Source organism: Talpa occidentalis, unplaced genomic scaffold (assembly GCF_014898055.3).
Source record: "Talpa occidentalis isolate TD23 unplaced genomic scaffold, MPIMG_talOcc4v2.1 talOcc4.4, whole genome shotgun sequence".
Taxonomy (NCBI): domain Eukaryota; kingdom Metazoa; phylum Chordata; class Mammalia; order Eulipotyphla; family Talpidae; genus Talpa; species Talpa occidentalis.
In genome coordinates, this window is record NW_023604295.1 from 50,551,262 (window position 1) to 50,569,833 (window position 18,572).

Consider the following 18,572-nt stretch of genomic DNA (forward strand, 5'->3'; position numbering starts at 1 on the left):
CACAGATGTTTTCAGCATATAGATGAGCAGCGATAGAAAATGCATGCTGATCTATAGAGATATTTGATAATAACAATCACCTTTTTTGTAATAAAATATTTATTTAATAGAAGTGGCAGACTTTTTTTTTTTTTAATTCCATTAGGCCTCTCTGACAACACAAAGAAGTCCATAAAGCAATATTCTTAACCCACCTGGGACACTGGAGCAGATTCTCAAACACTTTCTCAAGGTTCAAACCTAGTAAAACGTTGATTAAAAATCCATTATTCCAAGAGGGTGGTGAACTTTTGCTGGTAGAAGTCTTATTTTCCTTTCCTTTTAAAAATTTATTTGGAGACTTCTAATTTGCATGTCTTGCCTACTCTGTCTTTTAAACTGGAAAGGCCAGATTTGACCTAGAGTAGTATGAGCACTGAGTACACTAAATTATGTCCCATCAGATTTTTCCCCTCAGATGTAAAGGGCAACTTTGGGGGAGTCTGTTGAAAGTGTATGTTAATATGATACACAGTATATAGTGATTTCATCCATTTTAGACTCTTGACCCCAGAATTTGTTTTAAAACTTATATGTCAAAGTGTGAATGTCTTATGCACCTGTCATTTTCTGTATTTGCATTGTGAGGACTATCTAAAATTTTATTTAGTTTTTAAAATAAACCTTTCATGTATCTCCTGATCAACACTTCTCTTTATCTGTACACATGTATGTGTGGAGGTATCTGTGTACATACATGTAGATTTATGTACATATTTTCTGGATAAAGAAATCACAGATTTTTTTCAGATTCCACATTTAAAAAAATGCATGTTAGGCATATTTATTAACTAAGCAAATAAAAAATGGAGAGGTTTTTAGGAGAAAATAAAAATTTCTTTTAGCTTTCTAGAAAAAAAAATTGTGTCATTTTTGTGATTGGTCTGATTTTGAGAATGTGTATATGTTTTCTTGTTCATCATAATTCTTAGCCTCCGGTAGATTAAAAATATCTTTAGTATGAAAAATAATCTTGGCCTTCTCTGGTGAGACAGTCACAGTCTAAATACAGCAGGACATTGTAAAATGTGCATATGTAAACTTAAAACCAGTGTAGTCTGCTGTATAGGGATTTGGAAAGCTGAAAGGCTTGCATCACAGGAGGGCTATAGAGTGCCAGAAAAATTCATTAACCAGTCTTGCTGGTTATGGTGGGCTCTTCCTATCAGCACATGAAATCGGCTGTTGAAAAGACCCTAAGTCTTGATCAGGTCACAGTGTGTTTCATTTTAATATTGGAGCAGACAGTTATCTAACACACCCACATGAGGAAGTGCTCTAAAGCAGTTATTTCATGCTTTGCCATGCCCTGTAGCTAAAACAATTTGGTACTGAATGATGTGTGTGTGCTTTTTAACTACTATCCGATGAAAATCAGCTTTGGCTCCTCAAAAAGGACCAAAACAGTGGAATGCAAGACAGTTTAATTCAAATGCTAAGCACATGCTGGTTTTATTTATTTATTTTTAAACTTTAAGCAAGGATCTATTATTATTTTTAATATAAAGATTTTTGTAGTAATTTCTGGATTTTAGTCATTAAGGTTCCAAAACTTGCAGATACTTTTCTTCTTCACATTTTCTCTAGAAGCCTACATTCATCAAAAGGATAGCAGCTGCATACTTTCTCCTCAAATGTTAACAAATAAATGGCATTCCTGTTTATTTGTCTATTTTTGAATTTTAATGATTAGTCTTTGTGCTAATTAACAAATTCCTGTATTCATAAAATCTGGCACTTCATAAATATCCAATTGTGTGATTATCTACACATGCTCTGGGTTTCTATAAATATAGAAATTATCAGTGGATGTGTTCATTGACTTGCCTAAGCCTGGGTAGAGGCTGCCACATAGGAAGCCAAGTTCATACCCTGAGCAAATGTGTTGCCTCAGAGTCTGGCAAGGTGTGTGGAAGCCCACTGTAGCTGATATTGCTAACTAGTGATCCTTTCTGGCAAAGGAAGGACTGATGTTGACATTCTTTGAATGCCATTAGTTCCAACCTTCTTCACTTCCAAGGGTGGCTTTCTTAGGTCTGAAAGCTGACAATGGATATTAGATCTAATTTGTCTTAAGGCTACTTTAGCAATACATTTTTTTTCAGTGGAAAATGTGCCTTACTGAACTTGTACCAAAAAAAAAAAATAAAATAGTATGACATTCTTAAGTTCCTTAAACAGTGAGCATAAAAAAGTTGCATGGTGTTGAAAAGAAAATACCAGTATTTTGTTTATTTCACTGTGTAACTATCTCAAGATTATTATAGAAATCAGGCTACTTAGATAGAAACAGTTCACTAGCAGATGAGCAAGTGTGTACATGTGGGAGTCGTTAATTTAGAAAGTAAACCTTTTTAAAAAGGTTTTTCATATTATATAAGCCATTTTGGTTACCTTATACAATCACTAAGTATTATTTACAATGCTATTATAGTCAGCATTGGTCATTTGAGTGTTTGCTCCAAACTGCAAGTCATGTATAGGTTTCCTAGGTATTTGGTTGAACTTGAAACTTGTAATTTTCTTGAAAAACTATGTTTCATGCATTTCCATTGCTTAAGTAATTTCTAGCATTTTTCCAGAATCCTCTGGGATTATAGCCAATGTCAAGAAACTTGCAAAATCCTTTAAATTCTTTACCAAAAACCCAAGGGCAATATCTATATCCTGGAAATTCTAGAGAGTGCCTGAATTCATATGTTTTCCTGTAACATAGATATTGTACATTTAATCATCAAATAAAATTGATGCCAATTATGTCTAATGTATCAAAAATATATTCCTTGAACCCTTTTAATTCTAATTTCAACACAGACAGGCTTCTGAGGCTGTGGGAAGAAATAGTGCCATTTATTATTACTGTCATGTGTATAGTAACCACTATAGCAGATGTTGGAAACAACATTGATTCAAGGGCCTATAAGAAAAAAGGGCTTTTCTGTCACTCTAGCTGTTTAACTGTAATAACAAGTAAGTGGCATACTATTTCTAAACTAAACTGTGGAAAATTTATGCTCAACTTTGGCTTCATAACCTCTCTTCTACTACAGGATCAAGCCTTTAGTGTTTCTACAGTTCACTTGAAAGTAATCAACTTGAGGACATGGAGCATGCCTTTCTGGAATCTTTTGACACTCAACTAAAACTGGTTCTGGGTGTTGCGTAGCTCATTTAACCAGTTTAACCCTATATAACTGCTTTAACTTGGGAAAGTTTACAGACTTCCAAGTGAGAATACTGAGATAAAAACCAAGGGGTAAAAGTACATTGATCCATCCAGTGACCCAATGGAAATGGAGGATATTATTACTAATTTCTGAATATTCAGTGATACCTTTGAAGCTGATGGAAAGAGTGGTAATTATAGCATAATGTGTTTATCCTCTTGATATTAGAAGTAATTTTAGCACTGAAAACTTCTGTTTCAAAACGTGATTAATTTTATGTGCATATACATTTTATGCATTTAAAAGTTTAAGGATTTATTTGAAAACTTTTCATATTAAGTAGTGTAAGGATTTACATTCAATAAATATAAAGCCATTTAATGTAGTTTGAACCTTGGGAAATTAAAAAGATATCCGGTAAATTTTAAAACTAGAAATGGCAATAATTATAAATCTTAAAATAGTATTATTTTGCTCTCTGGAAATTTTTAATCTAAACTTTAAAAGAAACGTGTTTGAATTTAAATTACTTAAATTTTAGTTTTCCCTAATGTTTAGATGGTTTGAGGTATTTACTAAGTGAACCTGGATAGTTGCTATTTTTTACCTTTACTTTTAGAAATTTTCTCTGAGGTACTATTGTAATCAAATTGTGATTTGTTGTTGGAAAATTCCTTTTATAGTAAGAGCTTCTTTGCAGTGAACAAAATCTAACTGGAAGAAAATTAAAGTAATATTGTCAGTTTGCTTGGGAATCAAATTAAACTTAGTAAAAAATTATTATTAGCAAAAAATTATGACTGTTCTAGGCTATCGAATTTTTCTGATAGATAGATGCATGTATGTGAAAATTGTATGACTATCATTTTGAATAAACAAAAACATCTTATTCAGTCATGAAGACATTTAAACAGTGAGAATATGTTCTTCTCTTTTATTGCTTAAATAGAAACTAAGCAAATAGAAACTAAGTTGCAAAGGTAGCTTTATACTCTTGATTTCTTTCTTTTTTTCCCTTTTTGAATACTGGACACACAAAAAATTCCGTTGGCACAGTGGGTCTGAACATACTGACTAAATGTCTCCATCTTCTTGGTCATGTACACCTATTCCTCGGGCTTTAGGTTGGTCAAAAAGACTTGGACTAGTTTATATTTTTTCTAGTTTTTCTAATCAACAATGATATTTATCTTATTTCTAGAGGGGAAAAGAGTAGATCTGATTAAGAAGCAAATTAGCTGCAAATATAAATAAAGCTGAAAGTAGATAAGGATGGGTGCTTTTGAAACGTCTAGATTTCTAAGTATAATGAAATTAAGACTTTCTCCCCGAGCCCCCTTAAAAACCATGTGACATATCTGAACAGTGCTGTCTTCTCCCCCTGCCTTTCTAAAGCGTATCTACTAAATTTTCCCTCCATTCCAATATAGATACCAATGGTACCACCAGAAGAAGAATATATAAGAGAAAAACATAACATCTCACATTTCTAATATAGTTACTGCAAGGTTTTCTTCAAACCTTTTGCCTTTTAAGCCTTTGGTTTGGAGTTTTGAGCAGATTTTCATAGTTGGTGGACAGATTTCATTTGTTTTGATAAGAAGCCTTCCCAAAAATGCATTCCCAAGGCATGCCCCAAAACACCATCTTGAGTTTAATTAAAATGAATGAAGTGATCGACTAAATAAGTTTGTGTGTGTGTGTGTGTTATCTTTTCCTCTCTTAAAGTCAAACACATTTTGTATAAAGCATAACAAAAATAACTAAACTTCCTTTTATTTTGAATGGATTTAGGTTTCTTTCTACAAAATGACTTTCAGAAATCACTTTTGTGCAGTCATTTTGACCAACATCTTATACTCCATCCCTGCCCAGTTGCTGCTTTGCTTTCTAAATGTTGAACAAATGTGAATAATTTGTTGGTTTAAAAATTAAAGCATGTTCTTAGACTTAGAATATACCCATGGTTATGAAGATGTACTAGGACTCATATACAATTGTTTCAATCCTATCAACTTTGCATGAAAATCTGTGAATAAAAGTTTTAGAAACTAATTATTTTCCCGGCATGTTGAGAGAAACTCTATGGTGTGGTGAAGGAAAAAAAAAGCAGTTGTGCCTTAGAGAGCAGGAGGCATTAATTAATGCCAAAAAGAATTTAAAGTGACTAAATCTGGAGGCCTGGTTTCTAGTCCTCACTGACTGTATGGCTTTGAATAAATCATAATCTCTCTGTTCTTTCATTTTCTTGCCTATAAGATGAAGCGAAAAACTCCTTTTTAGATGTTTATTCTAAAGAATGTGTGATTTTATTTTAAATAACTCTAAGTGTAGGTAATTCTGCTTACGTTTGCTACTTATAAATCACAAAATATGGAGAGAAGTTTTGGTTTGTGATGATGGAAGAATAAGGGGGATTTATGTGATCTGAGAGCACACATTCTATATTTTTGGTTGTTCTCAGCTTAAGTAGTTGTCACACTATATTATTCGGTCTATTTAATGATTTAATGAATGCAGTAAATAAAAAAATGTCATTTGTCTGACAAAATGACATAATTGCCTATGGCTGGCTTGATAAAGGTGTGCTTTTAACTGAATGAAACACAAGATGGTTACTATGACTCCATTCCTCTCCACTGGCCACTAGATGGAGAGGCGGTCCATGTCCTCAGTCCTGCCCTGCCATAAAGCTCACTTCTGACTTTCCACTGGCAAAGCTGCAGTATATGCCTTTGGCTATTTCTGTGAACACACTCATGACATTTTGCAGAAACCATCAGAAAATGTGTTCTCTGCTATACAGGCATGGTGATATACATGAGATGTGAAATGACTTGCTCCTTCTTTGGCCACTCATAATGCTGGTAGACTTTGGAGGTCAGTATTGTAACTCTGCTCTTGGATGTCAAAGTAGGGCCTTTTGCCTCTTTCCAATTTGTCCATTTCGAAAGGGCCCTGAAATGAATGTCAGCACGACAGTGCCACCTTGTGTCCTTGTTGCTATGAGAGAATAACTGATGTATGATCCAGTGAAAAGAACAGGACATTTGCAGAGATTTGGCAAATTATTTCAAGCACTGACTGTCATTGCTGCACAGTAATCTGTTTTGTATATTTCTTATTATCCAAGGAGAAGTTAGTATGTGTGCACTTTACTCTTTATCTAACCCAGTGGATATTAACAATACTTTTAAAATTCCAAGCACAAACTAGGATGTGTACAATTTAGTATTAAGACTGAAGAAGTCAAAAATTGTTGGCTATGTTAACCTAATGCTTAATGATCTCAGACAGTGAGGTGCTACCTCTTTCACATTCTCAGAGCAACTTTTATATGCTACTTTGGTAATACAGTTTTCACATAGCATTATAATTGCAATGTCTAGTGTGTAGCGTCTATGACTTATTTATCCTGCCTCCAGAACTTTCTATCAAATTCAACCTGGAGGCACTCAAATGTTTGAGATCTGAATGCATGATTATGTCTGTTTGGTTTTTAACTTCTCATTAATTTTAGGTTTTTTGTTTGTTTGTTTTAAATAATCTGAGAGCCTTTTCTCTTTGGAAAAACACCTCGTGATACCACCTCCTTTGCAAACTTCCCTTTATAAATTTACTTTCTCTCACATTAAGGCAACTTTCTGATTTTGATCGTGCAATGCGTGGCTTGTTCACAAATGTATTTTATAGTTGACTTTGAAGCAAAGACATTTAAATTTCAGTTCTAGCTTTATAAAGTTTTTTTTTTTTTTTTTGAGTTATCTTGGGCAAGATACTTAACCTTTCTAGGTCTGTTTCTCATGCATAAAATAAGCAAATTGGACTAGTCGATTTTGAAGTACTTTGAACTTAGGGTTTTTATAGGTTTTGGACATTTAACATTACTTTAGTTGTATGTTTAGTTTAACAGTTTGTTTTAACTGAAGATTGAGTTTTTAGCATTTGAAAACACTATTTTATAGTACATGGTTTTAGAAGAGGAAACTGAGGCACTGAAACTTTTCTTGTAGAGGGTTAAAACTGCAAATGGCCAGGGTAAATAGTAGTCTCACTGATGGACATTCCAATTTTTTGTTTGCTTTTAATTTTTTGTTTGCTTTTGGCTAATTGAGATCCAGTTTACTCCTGTCCTTTAATCATAAGTAAATGAATTATACTAAATCTAAATGGCAAGCTCAAACCGTGCTTTTGTATAGGACTACTGAATAGACAACTTGCAATTTGGACACTTTCAGACTACTTTGAATTTTTTTTAACACTTAAGAATAACTGCTAAGTTTTAAATTTCAGAGTTTTTGCAATGACTTTACATCTGGGGATATTAGACCATATTACTGTAACACCACAAACTGTTTAACTTCGGGCAAGTTGCTTAAGCTTAATTTTAAGCTCAGTTTTCATAATTGAAGAAAGGTCATAGATAATTTTCCTATCTACCATATAGGTTATTGTGTAGTATGAGTAAATTAATGTTATATATTTTCTAATAGTAGAGCAAATGCCAATATTAAAAATATTAATCATTATTACCGTCCTAATTAAAGCAGGAATGGATACTAGAAACCTAGGTCAAAGCAAAGCTCAAACAAATTTTGGAAACACTGAAACTCATGGCATTTCTTAGTTGGACTGCTTCTCAGCGGTGGTCAGCTCTCAAGAGAAGAGCTGATCAGCTGTTTTCACAATTTCTTGTGTTTGGTTTAAAAACCTGTAGTAATAATAATGATAATCCTGTGAGCCTAAAACTAGTGTTTTCTTTAAATAAAAACTTTTGCCTATCACATGTTCATTTTTAAAAATGATATTTATTCAAATAGAAGGTAAATTTTTGAAAATAAATATGATAAAAGATTTCATATGCCTTTTCTGATATTATAGTATTAGACTTTAGTTCCGTGATTCTTAAATTATGGGTACTTAAGGATTATCTAAAATATTTGTTACAATTCAGATTTCTCAGCTCTGTTCTTAATTGGTCTGGGGTAGAACATCCTGGGTTCTGGCTGGTCCAGACACATTACAAAATGCTATGTTCATTGGCTATTATACATTATAATTAGTTGCTTTTTTCTAAAGGCATAGATTTCTAAGATTTTTTAGGATATGTCCATATATCCTAAATCAGAATCAATAGACTGGTATTTGAGCATCTTTGTTTTACAGAAAGCTACTTATAGATTCCAATAATAATGCAAGGTTTAAGAATTACTACTCCTGTTTTATGATGTCTTGTTAAATTATATTTACTGTTGTAAGCTGTATTCATTCTCATTATTCATTTTATCCTGTAACTAAATATAATCTCACTTTACATAGAAGGGCAGAGTTGATACTGCTACATATAGAAAGTTTAGCCTTGCAAAACAATTACCTTTATTGCCTTGTAACCTTACAACTTAAGAAAAAGGGAAGTTACTGAACACCTTTCACATAAATTGTTTAATCTTTACAATTCTCTTGTATAACCTGGTTTCTGTGTTATAGATGAAAACCTTAATCTCATAGAGTAAGTTGTCCAGTTCACACAACTGTTAAGTGTCAAAGCCAGGACTCAGAACCTATACTCTTTCTATTATATCATTTCACCTCTAAACCAGTAAATCTTTACTTGGTTCCCATTATATTAAATGATAATGTATAGCTTTAAGTACCATAAAGTGGATTACTTATACGGTATAATAATTGATGCTTACACCATGTAAAATGAGTGGAAAACAATGTTTTCTTATTTTTCCATTGAGAAATGATTTGTAGTTACAGGTAGAATTCAAGTCTTCTGAATGATCAGTAGATGTATATGTAGTAACGATCATCAAAACCATTAAACTGTTAAAGAACATTGTTTATAGGATCTATTCCCAAGTTTTTCCTAACCCAGTTTACATATTAGGAAAGCTGGATTTAGGATGGTTAAGATTGCAGGCCTAGTAAGTGGCAGAAGGGGATTTAACTCTTGACGGCAAAGTTAGTGCTCATAACCACTTTTATATTCAATTATATCTTACTATGTTTTACAGTTAACCTCCAGAATCAAATCCTCTATTTGATAAGTGCAGCCACTAAATGTTAATTAAGCTTTTGTAACTTAAGTTCATTTTCTTTGTAGGGAGCAATGATTTTACTACACTTAATCAATCCAGAAGTATTTTTTTTTAAGTCTTGTAAAATTTGGCATAAACAATGCATAATGCTTTAGGGAAGTCAGTAAAGTGAATAACCTTTTGATTATATTTTTGAGAGTTCAAACTCTGTGATAGGACAGATTTTTTAATAAAAACTTCAGTCTTACCTATTATGACATGTTATGAAACACAATGGTTTCATGGCATAGCTATTGTTATTAGTATTAAAATAATTTATTTTTATTTAAAATTCAATATAAGAATTCATACAATCAAGCAGCAGTGCATTATAACACTCAAAAACTGATTCCACAGCATTCCTGATGTTCATATTTTAAAAAAGTCTCATAGTATAAAATGATACCCGATTTACAGTATAGTGTACAAACTAATTCATTTTCTCATTTAGCCGATATCTGAATTGCAAAAATGTTTTTTATACATTTTTATAGATTTAATGATATTTTAAATGCAGTAAGAGTATTAACAATTCAAAGGAGCTCTGAAATGTATCTTTTAGGTGTGAAAATAATCATGATTTTTAAAATTTTGATATGCATATGTTTGGGGACTATTCTTAATACCATTATAATATGTATTAAAACATACACTGTTTAGAAGATCCACAAAATCACTAACCAGGGATTCGATGTTGTCTTTAGCAGACTTTCAAGTTTATTGGAAATTTGATTTCAATTTCAACTTTTTCTCTAAAGGTGGTCCTTTTCTAAACTGCATTCTTTTAAATTCTATAAGGCAAATGAATGAGAGTATGAAGAGAGACGGGTGAAAATATAAAGTGAAGAAGTTTACCTACATTCCTTCTTCAGATGTTGAAATTAAAACATGATCTTTTAGAAAGTCCCATTTAGCAGAGCATAAGTTGGAAAATTTGGTCAGTGATTTATTTAGGCTCCACAGGGAAAATCCTGTAGGGTGTTTTTGAATATCCTAAATTTATTTTGATTTGAGACCAGCTTAAATGGCATGTCTATCTTAAAACAGTTCTCCATTTTCCCAAGAAAAATTCCAGTGGAGCTAGTTGTGGGAGGTAAGTATCCCAACAATGAACCTTTTGGGGCCAAATAAACACTTTAACCCAACTTACTCCATCCCTTTCGTTAAACCAAAGCCTGTCTTGCCCACTGGACTTGTTTAACTTTGACTGCTAATTTTATTTCTCTGCTGAGGCAAAGGAGACAGGAAAAAGGAGGGAAAATAACTGATGGCAATGTGGGTGAGGTTTTGGCCCAAGGAATAAATTTTAAAAGATCCTACCCAGTGTAACGATACAGAAAGCAGAAGTGTCTAAAATTCACTCCTGCTTTACAGATTAAGAATAGAAGGATAGAGGTTCAAGTTACACAGCAGCTTCCAATGTGGAGGGGTGGTTGGGGAGTTAGCTTACTCATTGCTACAATAAGACAGGTGGACTGTCCAATTTCTCGTTGATGAAGATGCCATTCTAATAGCTCTCCTTCCCTTCTCTTCTCTTTCATCCCCTCAGCTCTTTTGCTATTGTCTTCTAAATCTAAAAAGTTATTCTGCTAATAATTTCAGGTTTAGAACCTGGTTGGGCAAGTATATTTTGATTGTTAAGGTTATTTAGAGCTACCTGGACTGTAAGAACAATGTGTATCATGTTAAACCTTCTGCCTCTGTTTTATGGGATTTTGTAAGTTATGAACATGGAACCAGGAAAAAAAACATGAGTTTGAATAAATTGAGTCTGAACTCATGGCAGAACTCTAAACATGAAAATTTTGGTGGGCACCAAATGAGGGGCCATTTTTTTAAGTCTGAATTACAGCTGATCATAAGATTTTGAAATAAAGGTATGCTAAATTTTGATAATATTTATTTTAAAAATGACATCATTATATGGATTTTCGGTGGAAGAGTGGACCATGGTGGAAATATGAATCAGAGCTTTAATATTCCATACTGAGCTTATAACTGCTCCAAACATTCCCTCTGTTTGGACTTGATTGAAAAATTGCTTCTTGACCCTAGTATCACGCTGTTGAATTTGTCTATATGTATTTGGTCATTTCTCATTATAGTATAATAAATATTTGCTTTAAAAAATAGGTAAAACTCTTTTTGTCGAGATACTACCATTTACCTCTTAATACCATCCGTATGGCTCTAGATAACAAAAAACTCAACTAGAAAATGAGTTTGGTTTGGTTTCCAGCAACTAACTAATTAAATATGTAGGAGAGCTTAGAAGTGGTACCATAATATCAAACTTGGTATGAACAGCCCCAAATGCTCGAATGAACAATCTAAAGTTTTATGAGGAAATATTTACTAGAACTCCAAAACCCCAGTGAAAATCAGGTATGTTTCGTCATATCGACACATCTACAAACTTGGTTTTTATTCTAAGAATTACAGTTTTAATTAATTCAGGCAGAAGAAGCTACACATTTGATTCACCAAATATGTCCTCTCTACTTTCAAAAGTAGTTACCTTTTGGGGTCTAATGAGTTTTCTGGTTTGTTTGTAGAGTCAATGGCAGCAGTCACAGAAATGAGTTGTTAGAAAATAAGACCTTGTAGGAAATGGAGCATAGACTTCGAATAACACTTAAATTCACACCAGTTGGCAGAAAATTAAATATAGTTGTCTAAGAAATATATCATTTAATTAAAACCAGAGGTTTTAATTAAAAAACCCTCTTCATGTAGTTATTTTCTGCCCCCCCCAAAAAGCTTTCCATTTGTCCATACCTTCACTAAATCTTTGAGATTAAAGAGGAGAGTGATAGCCGTAGAATGACAGTGACCTAAAAGTGTAAATTTATAGTTAGTGGCATTTGGGTAACCTTGAGTACACATAGTCCAGCATATTTATCAGTGAACTAAAAGGGAAAATGCACCTTTTGGCATACTACAAATAAAATACTTAATTCAAATTCCTGAAAAGACAAAAATAAAGAAGCTAAGGAAGAAAGAATATGGTAGTTATATTTTTTTCTTGAATTTAGATACTTTTAAAAGTATTTTTATTAATTCCTAAACTTGAGCGAGAGTGAGATGGGTTTCGATTAATTTCCATTTAAATATGCAGGTTTCTAGGCAAGTTTCTGAACCAGGTTGGAAACCCCACAGAAAAATTCAAGTGTAGAAATTATATTTCATGTGGTAAAACAAAAACTCAAGAAGTTTCCTGTTATAATAAGGTAAAAGTGGTTACCAAAGAAACAAAAAGTTCCTTATCACTCTGCCTGAGGCAAATGTGGCATATTAAGCTTAAAATGAATTCTTCTCTCCTGAATGCACACAACTCTTATTAATGTTTTGGAAATTATGCACACATAGGAAAAGAGGAACAAGACTTTCTGGATACATTTGAATAAGTTTCCATTGGGGTATTAGGGTTATCTAATATCTATGGATACTTTGGTGCTGAACAGGCAAAAAATCAGTTTTTGCTATTTGCCTTTTATTTGGATTTAACTTTAGACTGAATGATTTGTTTTTATCTTTTTAAAAAGGCCTTTCTTTTAGTAAGCATTAGGTTCCCTGGTGGCCTGAAAGAGTTAATGCAGTTTCCAAGAGTGTCCAACTTACTTCCAGGGAGTAGTGAGTGCATGTGAGAGTCTGGCTCCAGGATATTTGTTCACATCCCAAAACCAATTTGGCACAACTTAAAATGTCTGCTAGGGAGAGGATTCAGAGTGTTGTTAGGCCACGCAATTAGTGCTTTATTTCATGAGTACCAAATTCACCCAATAGTGTTTTGTTTTAAAGAAGAGCTTGAAATTCACAATAACGGGTTTCATTTATCAGAGCCATATGGGACTCACCATCTTTGGATATATTTGTAAGGCTTTCACAAAGAAGACTCCTTAGGCATCTCAGATTTCACGGATTGGAGGGCAATCTGGATGAATATCTTTTTTGGAAATGATGAACTATCTTTTCACATGTAGTCCCGAATGTCAGTAATCCTTGAGAAGTTAAAAAAAATAATAAAATAAAACAGGAAAGTGTTAAGTAAACCTCAGCTTATTAGCTTTTATTGGAAAACAAAGGCCATGATTCTTAGATCTGGTTCAAATGCCAAGTGTACCTTTGATGTCGAAATTTGGCCACCTAATCTTTGCAGTTTGTGATGTGGCATTTATGAGATGGAAAGTAGGTTCTAAGTCTCAACCAATTTTTGCAGCTTTTTTCTAGTTCTGTCATGGTCAGATGTCAATGGATCGTTGGGACGCTTTCTACAACACGGCAGACTGATAATAGAGCTTTGTGGTTCTTTTGATGTTTACCCAAGATTATTTCTTTGCTGCCTCTTCTTTTTCCACACATCTCTGATCATTAAGGGTCTATCTTAATGCAATATATTCTTGAAAATGTTAGTGTAAATTGATTTTTTGTTAAATGTCTTATTTTTCCAATGATCCATAAGTTCAGACATATAAGAGAAAAAATTTTAAAAAATCGCTTCCTTTGGTTGTGGTTGATAACATTTTATTTTTTGGTTCTCAGATTTCGTTAAGCTATTAATGTGACCTTTCGAAAATATTTAAATGTCTACTAATTAAAAATGGATATATATTTAAAATAGTTCTATTTTATTATGACTGGTAGTATTTTTCTGGGTGGAAGGGTTAGATTTTTGTTTTCTTAGTTTTGTATACTTTCTTGTAAAGAGCATACTTCATTCTGTTTGATGAATCTGATTATAATATTTGTCAGTCAAAAATAGTATGTAACAATTGCTACTGACTTTTATAAAGTTTAGATAAACTTTGTAAGGTAGTAATTCACTTTTATTTTAAGTTGGCACTTACTTGAAATAACTCTTGCTTATCTTTAAGTGTGGTTATATTGTATTTGGTCTTATTTCATTATCCTCTATCTTATATTAAAAAAAACTTTAAGCAATTTATTTACTAATGGTGTTTATGTTGGCATGTTTTAGGTTTCCCTGGGAATGTCTGCTAATTTAGCCTAGTATGAAAATGTTGAATGATAATAAATTACAATTTAGTATATTTTTTTTTTTTTTTTTATAGAGGCATGCTTTATTTATTTGTTTGCTGGTTTCTTTGTTTGTTTTGTTTATACATGCACTGGGTACAGTCAGAAGCGCGGGAGGGCGAGAGAATTCACCAGAGCCAGAGCGGGGAGCAGAGCAGGCAGAAGGACCGAAGTACACTGCTGAGGGGAGCAGCGGGCGGCAGGAGAGGTCTGCGCGCCATGTGGGACCCTCCTCCGGTGGCCGGGGAGCAGCCGGGGATCGAACCGGCGCCGCAGAGGCCGCGCGCAGCTTCGCAACCCAGCGCTCAACCGCTGCGCCACCGGGGAGGCCCAATTTAGTATATTTTTGATTACCATTTATATACACACAAATGTGTATATATACACATATATATGTCCATATATTGAATTTTTATATTTTGAACACTGTTCCTTAAAGATTTAAAAACTCTGCTCCCTACTAGTTCTTCTCTAATATTCACGATACACTTTGGAAAGAGCACTTAGACCTTTGTTACATAACTCACCTATAGAGCTCACCTTTGTTATGGGTCACTGATCACCATGTTATAGGCCAATGAGCTGGTGGACAATAAGCAGAAAATTGAAATTATACAATAACCTATAATTGCTTAAATCAACTTGGGAATTAATTGTGCTGAGTGATTGAATGTCTCTTACTCTATGTTTTATTCTTTGTCAAATATTATAAAATCATTCAAGCACCATAATCAATTTTTAAATACTACTAGGATTAAATGACAGGATTTCTTTTTTTCCTACAACTATAGATACTGTGATTCAGTCAGTTTAAGTGTTTTTCTGTTAGTTCCAAAAATCATGTAACTAAGCATGAACTCCTTTTTTGACCTTGTGTTTTCCATAGGCGTTTTGAATTGTTTTCTTTGGGAAAATGATACAGTGTTGAGGTAGTGGTCAATGGCAACAAAGAAAAATGGCAGAAAGACTCGGGAAATAATGTATGGATTTAGATGCGATGAAATTTCATTGTTCTTTCCATTAGTGTAGATTGTAGGTTCTAAAATGAACATAGACACATGAATTAAACAAGAAAATATGGATGCAATAGTCATGGTTTATTAATAAACTTTCTATGATGGGGAAAAGAAGGACATAATTGATAGAGTATATGTATGAATGATAAAAATAGTTGGATGCTGAGAGGAGAGTATGAAGAAAAGAGATAAGGGTTATATGTACTTTTGTGATCATAATTGCCCGGTTTTCTGCATCTACGTTGAGTTTTGGTTGTAGAAATGAATGGCTCTTATATGTAATGCTCTTGTTAAAAATAGAATCCATAAATCATTTGGGTTGAGGAGGAATTTTATTTGCTTGTGAAGATAGACCTGTTTGATTTTGAGGTGTAGTGTGCTATTATGCTTACTTTGTGGTCAGAGTAAAGTTTATATTGTTTATGTTCAAATTATATTATGTGTATAATTATGTAGAGCAAATGTGTGTGAGTTTGTGTGTTTTTGTGAGCTTGCATGTGTACACATGTAAAGAAGGACACTTTCATTTCTGTCTCTTTGTTTATCTGTCTCTATCCTGTCTGCTGCTTTTTGCTTGCCAGTTTTTCTTTGTCTCTATCATTTTATCACTGAACCCATCTGTGTAGAAAATAGAATGCTAGGTTTTCTAATTTTTAATTACATTTTGTTTTTTGTTATTTTTTTCTCTGAACTTTTATTCACCCCAAGAATAAAGACTCAAGTAGAAGACATATTAGTTCTCACATTCAAGAGGTGTTTCTGCTTTCTTTCTAGTCCGTTTGTCCATATGTTTACTGATCTCTGATAGGCTGTGCAGTGAGACAGCAGTTTACTATCTGTGTGTGTGTGAAATTAGCTAATTGGTGTTAGCAGAAATATTTTCACATGTTTTATAAGCAAAGTGCAGCAAGGTATATAAATGTAGATATGATCCAGACACGCGCACGCTCACGACTGTCACTGCTCATGCATAGGCGCTCAGAAGTAATTAATGTTAATAAGATTTTAATGTGCTTGTGAGATCATAATGAGGAGAAATGAATGCTCTGATTAGGAAAAGGTAACTGTGTGTGTGTTTTGGCTTAGAACAAGATTTCAATTTTTATAAACCGCAATTTTAGAACTTGTTTGTGATTGCATCAATTGGTTTTTATTTTCAAATTAGAGGTCTGTTTAGCCATTTGAATGATTAACCAAATAAATGGGTGAAACCCTGATCATAAGGAATAGTGCAGATTTTCATTTGCAAAGCAATGTTAGTGTACAGCAAGGCTGTGATCATGCCTTTTTGCCAATGTACCATTTTTATGTTGTTTTTTGAAAAGCTTTTTCAGAATCTACTTGTGGAGATAGTGCTCATTTTTGTAAATGTAGATGTTATCTATATGTTCTGGACACACCAACCAGACTCTGTAACTATTGTGTCTGAGAAACATTCCTGCCAGTCAGTAATTGTGTATTCAGTGTCCAAAGAATCTATATCTTTGGACACTGAATACACAGAAAGCGTCTTTGGAAGCTTTCTGAAATGTTTATTGGGAAACATATTAAACAACTAAGATTTTTCTTCCTAAACATAATCTTTACAAATTTAAGAGTTTTGACATCTTTTATGGTGAAGCAAGATATCACAAAGTAGGCAAAGATGCTGTCTCATCATGGACTCAAATGCTAAGCAGTCAATAGCTACATTATAGACTGGCTTGAATCCAGCTGGACACCAGGGGGCCTTCTCCACAAGTTTTTTTTTGTTTGAAAATATTGTTTACAGAGCTTTGGCATACATTTGCATTATTATTATTTTTAATTATAGGATAAATCTAAATATCTGTTAAAGGTCCTTGCCCTGTAGAACATAGGAATCACTTATACATTTTAAAAAATATAAATAGTGGATTAAGATATTCAAGGATTGTAATCCCTTTTAAAAGTAAGCATAGTACTGAAATACAAGCCAAAATCTTGGGCATGAATTGGGATGTAAGATAGTGTAGTTTATTTCAAACAAAATCCTATAGACTTGGTTTAGGTTTTAGTTATAATACTGTGATTTTTTTCAGCTGGTGTTTAAAAATGATGATGATGAAGAAGGTGTTGGAAATTGTTCTGCAGAAAAATTCTGCATTTTCCGTGATTCCCTCAGGTGTATTGGACTTGGTTTTCCATAGAATTCATGAGAATGATGACGACTTGACCAAAAGAGGAATTTGCCTTTAATATTGTGTCTTATGATGTTGAGATATAATTAAAATATTTCCCCATTTGTATTTTGTAAAGAATTCATCTTGCTTACTTCCAGTACATGAAGTGCTTCCTATTGTAAAGTTTCCTGTGCTCTGGTATATATTTTTGGATATTCTATTCTCTGCATTTGGTATACTCATATGTCACTATCACGTCATGTTAATTTGTAGAGGTTTTATAATATGCTTCAGTATCTGAAATGTTAACTTTCATCCCTGTCCCCTCATTGCTGTTTTTCTTCCAGGGTTTACCTGACTTTTCTAGCTGCTTGTTACTTCAAATGAACTTTAGAACTAACTAGCACATTTCAAGGGGAAAAGTAATGGTATTTTTGTTGTAATTATGACAAATTCATAAATTAACATAGGTACAATTTATACCTTTATGAGGATGAGTCTTGTCTAAGAATCTGCTTTTCTTTCCATTTATTTGTTCAATACTTTTGTGTCTTTTAGAAGTGTCTGGTTTTCCTTCGTCTTAGTTTTAGCTGTAAGTCTTTTTTCCCATAAGTTTATTCCTTGCCGTTTTATTCATTTACCTACTTATTTAATTTTTTTTTTTTACATATTTACTATCTTTTTTTTTATTTTTGTGGGACCCTCGCCGGTGGCCGGGGAATGAACCGCAGCCTGCAGCCCAGCACTCAACCGCCGCGCCACTAGGGGAGGCCCTACATATTTACTATCTTAAGCAGAGTTTTCTCTTCCATTATATTTTCTGACTCCCACTTTGCAAAATTCTCTTATTGCGTGTTATGGTCAGAGACAATGTACCCATTTTGGGAGGAGGATTGGGAACTGTGAAATCATGTACAAGTAGAGAATTCACCAGAGACAGAGGGGAAGCAAAACAGGCAGACAGCCCGAACACATTGCTGAGGGGAGCAGCCGGGGAGGCAGAAGTCTGCCACACCATGTGGGTTTCTCCCTGGCTGGCCGGGAATCGAACCTGCGCTGCAGAGGCTGCGGACAGCTTCACAGCGCAGC

At 33.6% G+C, this 18,572-nt stretch overlaps 1 protein-coding gene across 29 annotated transcripts in view; it reads left to right on the forward strand.

Annotated features, from left to right (window-relative positions):
- The window catches only part of ZBTB20 (zinc finger and BTB domain containing 20), a 775,686-nt gene that overhangs the window by 38,308 nt on the left and 718,806 nt on the right, over nt 1–18,572 (forward strand). The gene's annotated exons all lie outside the window — the stretch shown is intronic.